We start from the raw sequence: 5,637 nt of genomic DNA on the forward strand, positions 1-5,637 counted from the left end.
GAATCGATGGCTGCAGTCAAGTCTCTGTGAGTAGTAGGATGCTGCTGTCCCGTACACACTCGCTGACTACGTCGGAGAGGAGATACTCAGCGGTGGCTTAAATGGTTGTTTCTTTAGCCGTGCGAGCGGGCCCGCCCTGCAGCCACGCTTTTGCCTCCTCTGTTTACGTTTCCTCTTTGGCTTGCCGCTGTGAAGAAGAACCACCCACGGAGACCCTGGAGTTCTTATTATGTCCTCCGGAATGCCGTGGAAGTGGTGATAGTCTGACGTAATGTTCCTTGCACAGCGTAATCCCAAACTCAGAAGGTCCTGACGATTGTAAGTAGACTCTACTCGATGTAGAGTAGTAAAAACACATATACACGTAGAAAATATAAAAAAATAAAGCACCGAACATGAGGGGCAGTGAGCCGCTGCGTCTGTGCCCGTCACCATCTTTAAAAGAACACGGAGAGACACGGCAATGAAACTCCTGACTAAAAATCTTAAAAGACTTCCGAGGCTTTTTCGAATGTTACTTTGGGATAGAGTCTGCAAACTGTGTTTTATGATGGGTGCTGAATGATAAGACTTGCTTCTAGACAGATTGTTGGCGATTACTGTTAAAACAACAACAACAATAATAACATAAAAAATTCTCTTATTCAACACTTTAACACGATGACTTTCAATATTAGCAGACCTCTGTAAAGTCTGGTATTGATGGGGTGCTGCTGGAAACTCTAAAGTTTGAGAGACTTTTGCCTCCTCTTTGCTTTTTTTTTTTTTGCTTTTGCTTTTTTCTCTTCATCAGCATTTTCCTTTGGTGGGAATTGGGTATCATTGTGCTCCCGTTGGTCTCCTCCAAAAAAAAAAAGCCCACACAGCAACCTACATTTGTCCACAGCCCGACATTCACACACAAGCCCCAATATATGCCCCATCACTTTGCACTGCCACACTGACTAGCCATAGATGTAGCCATCTGATCGCTCTGTCAACACTGACTTGTAGTATCAGGGCTAACCCCATCTCAGACATGCATGGAGATATTTTTCTGACATTTTCAGTGGCAGATTACCCGTATCTCCTCCTTTTTTCCTGCCATGCTCACGAGTTTGTCATGGATTCTGATATATAATGCAGAACCTCTGTGCTGTCAGCATCCCAGATAACAATATTTCCTTTTGCTGAATGCAATAAGTACTCCGGGTTCAGGCACATTCGTAATAGCAAATGTCATATAATAATTAAAAGTCAAAAACAACTGTCAAATAGTCAAACAGTCACTTGTTTCCTGAAGCAAACAATCTGGTGATTGAGCTCTTTTCCATATTAAAGTTCCACTTCCCCCTTCTGAGAAACTGTGCTTCAGAAACACAGGATGCTGGAGGGATGCTGAACTGCATGGTGTTAAGGTATCCCACATGGTGATCACGCCATTTTATCAAATGGAGGCAACTTGCTTAAAAATGCTGCAGAGTGCACACACAGGTGCTTATTATGGGATCTTTTTCTTCCTCGTAGACAGGAATAACTCATTGTTTGAGTTGTAACAGACTGTGGACCCAGATCCAGTCACCCTTAGACCAGAAAAGTAAATTCAAACTGCAGAATGAAATCACCGACGTTTGATCAGTGCAACTGTGTATGATGTGGGTGATGAGTTTATGGTGTCCCTCTAACTTATATTTCCAGGATGTTGTTTGGATGCCACAAAAGCAGTGATATATGTGATCCACCAGTCACCAACCTCGGAAATGATGAGGATTTTTCAACACATGCGCAACAGTCTTAAAAGAACCATTTCTTACAGACTGTTTTAGATATGCTGGGTTTGGTGAACACAGGTGAGAACAGCGAAGATCGAGCAAACAATTGAATCATGCTGCACACACTGATGAAGATGGGAATCCTAATGTACAAAAAAAAAGACTTAAGAGAGATTCTTTAAGAGTGTTAAAGGATATGCGCCTCTGTATGATGGGAGATGAGCACAGACAAAAATTCTTTCGAATCACCAAAGGAAATAAAAATCCTTTTGAGGCCACTGGATCAGCAGTGCATGATCACCACTGGGCTGTCCTGCTTGATAATGCAGTACTTTAATTCGAACCGTTGAGGGAACTCATTCCACATGCACAATATTGGGTCTCTGTCATCACACCATAACTTTGTTATGCCATATCATCATCATCATCATCATTTATTTATATAGCACTTTAAAAACACACCTGGTAGAACAAAGTGCTGTACAATACAAATATGCATATAATAATAAGATAGCAGAAACCAGACATAGCAATAAAATTAATAAAAAAAATGTCAGTTACCCACAGAGTTAAAAGCCAAGGAATAAAAATAGGTTTTTAATAAAGACTTAAAAACTGGCACTGATGTAGCCTGTCTAATATGGAGAGGAAGGTTATTCCAAAGCATCGGCGCTGCAACAGAGAACGCTCGGTCTCCTCTAAGTTTCAGCCGTGACTTTGGGACCGAAAGCAGCAACAGCTAAGCTGACCGAAGGGAACGAGTGGGGACGTGGGGCTTCAATAAGTCAGACAAATAAACAGGTGCCAGACCAGACTTTAAAACGGATTCTAAATTCAATTGGAAGCCAGTGTAGAGAGGCCAAAATCGGAGTGATGTGGTCAAATTTCCTTCTCCCAGTTAAAAATCGTACCGCAGCATTTTGCATATGGAGAGATACACACATCTCTGACTCCTTCTGGGATGTATTGAATTTTTGGAGTTGCTATTTGAACTCCTGGCAAGAAGCTGGTTCTTATAATCATGGATCGTGGATATTCATTGATGAGTTCTTGGATTCTTCCAGCAGAAGGGTTTCTGAAACTCAGAAATTCGAATGAGATCCATATCAAACATAAATCTATAAAATTGAATTCAAATTTAAAATATGGTATAAAGCAGACTAAAGACAGCTGTGGCCCATGTACGCATCTGAAAATCTCCCTCCAAACTTCACTGAGGAGCCCTTTTTATGTGGCAGGTTTCCTCTGCATGCTCTGTTCTCCTCCTGCAGTCCAGAGACCTACATGTTAGGTTAACTGATGACTCAGAGGTGGCAATATGTGCAGATGTGAGCTCGATAAAGCTATGAGTGAGCAGTAAACCTATAAAAATGCAAGCCCAAGTGTGTGAATTAATATTATAAATACATAAAAAGCTAACATAGCATTAGGGTTCAGGATAGGTGTGTGGGGTACAAGCCACAGAGATAATAAGTACACCTTCACCAGGTTGTTCTTGCATGACACAATGTGGTAAAACTCCTGGAATCAAATCTGAGATGCACTTTTTGTATCCATCTGTCCGCACAGTCGTGTTCAGCAAAGTCAGATTCTCTGAGCACCACAGTTCTCTTTTCCTAAGCCCTTTAAATAGTTTCTCCTGACCTTTCCCATCACAGTCAAATAAAGGTGATTAGGAAAAGGTTGGACTATATTCCACCACAGCCCACTGTGTATTTGGATATGAAGTCCTGGGGTGTAGTCAAGAAGAGTCCTCTAGAGGGAGCACCTGTCTAACCTGTTACTTTTTATTAAAGCTGCATAAAGCTGCAAATGACCCCATAGCTTCTTTTCATTGCCTTGCAGTATTATTTTTATGGCCTATTGCACCGCAGTTGTTTTTAGTCCCCATGCTCATGCTTCAGTGTACAACATTCACAGTCACACACTGAAGCATGACAGCATTTTACCCATGATCAACATATATGTCCAAGAAACTATTTCTGTCTCTTCTGCACAACACTTACTGTCTTAAACTCTCTGTTAAATATTCAAATAGCACATATAGTTTCACAATAGATCCTCAGTTCCAAAAACATTAAGGTGAGAATCTGATTGATTTTGAAATCAGTTTTCATACTTGCTTTTGGTTTCACTCCTTTGCATTGGTGCGGTTTCCTATAAAAATCCTCTGAGGTAAGAACAGTGTGACAGGAGAGCTATAAGAGTATGAAGTATTAACAATAGTCTGAATCGGCACATTAAAGTGTGCTTTCTGGATAAAAACTCTGTCGAGTAAGCGTAATCTTGGATATTCCTGTCTATTTTTGGTCCCATTTAATTTGTGCAAATTAAAATATTAATTTATGTTCCATATTCAGTCGTAGAATTTCATTTTATGGCTTTGCGTGATTGAGTTTATTATACTATTAAATACTTCATTAATATTTAAAGGCAGACTGTGGCCTGCCATGCACCCAGAGCATTTTAATCTATAATTGTAATAATACAGGAATAATTAATTAAAAAATTAAATCTCTTTTTCCTCAAGTAATTTTAGGTTGATGGGAGGCTGTAGTGCCCATGTTATGCACACTCATCAGCCACACCTTGCTAGTATTGGAATGCACCCCCTCTTTCAGCCTTCAGAACTGCTTTAATTCTTCATGCTATAGATTCAGCAAGGTGCTGGAAACAGTTCTCAGAGTTACGGTCCATATCGACATGACAGTGTCACACACTTGCTCCAGATTTGTTGGCTGCACATCCTTGTCCCACCAGATCGCAAAGGTGCTCTATTGGAGTGGAGATTGTGGAGGCCATTGGAGTACAGTGAACTCACTGTCATGTTCAAGAAACCGGTTTAAGAAGCTTGAGCTTTGTGACGTGGTGCGTCATCAGCAGAACTCAAGACTCATCCAATCAAGGAAGTTTGTTTTGTTTATGTTTTGTTTCTCCAGCCTCCTACTGTCTGGTTTCGTGAGCCTGTGTACCAGTTTCTGTTCTAAGCTGACTGGAGTGGTCTACTGCTACTGTACCCCAGCTGCCTCAGGGTTTGGCAAGATGCTCTTCTGTGGTGAGTGGTTATTTGAGTCATTTTGTCTTCCTATCAGCTCAAAGCAGTCTGACCATTCTCCTCTGTCCTGAACTGGTGCTAACTGGATATCATCTGTTTTTCAAGCTATCCTCTGTAAACCATAGAGCTGGCTGTGTAGGAAAATCCCCGTAGAGCAACAGTTCTGAAATGCTGAGACCAGCGTGACTAGCACCAACAACCATGCCATGTTTAAAGTCACTTAAATTCTGATGCTCAGTTTGAATGTCAGCAGGTTGTCTTGACTATCTCCATCTCATCTGTTGTGGATGGAGGCAGTGTGCAAAATATGTGGTGTAACTGCTGGCCAGAGGGGCCAGCAGTTACACCACATATATATAGTATATAGTGGATGCTACCCACTATATATATATACATATATATATATATATATGTATATATATAGTGGGTGCAAACACACCATCTGGAAGGAAATGGTGTAAAATGGCTTTCCAAATGAATAGCCCTCTCCGTATGACATCTCTATGGAAATCCATAACGTAATGTTCTTGAGCTGTGGGGCATTTTACAATCCTTGTGAAGTCTGAAGTAATTAAAACTACTTTTTTTTTTTGGAAAGTTGTCTTAAGAGCAGACAAATAAGCTACTGGTAAACAGAAAACAGCATTTATCCTATTAATTGTAATAAATATTTTTTCCCCACATTCTGCTTGTGACAGATCTGCCCAAATCTTTAATCACAGACAGAATAGAGCAGCAATCCCAAACACCCACAGGCACATATACATGAAAACAACAAATTTGGACTGCTAGTGGCATCCTCTTACCAAAACTAAATAAAACACATTTACA

Source organism: Neolamprologus multifasciatus, chromosome 7 (genome assembly GCF_963576455.1).
Source record: "Neolamprologus multifasciatus chromosome 7, fNeoMul1.2, whole genome shotgun sequence".
Lineage (NCBI taxonomy): Eukaryota > Metazoa > Chordata > Actinopteri > Cichliformes > Cichlidae > Neolamprologus > Neolamprologus multifasciatus.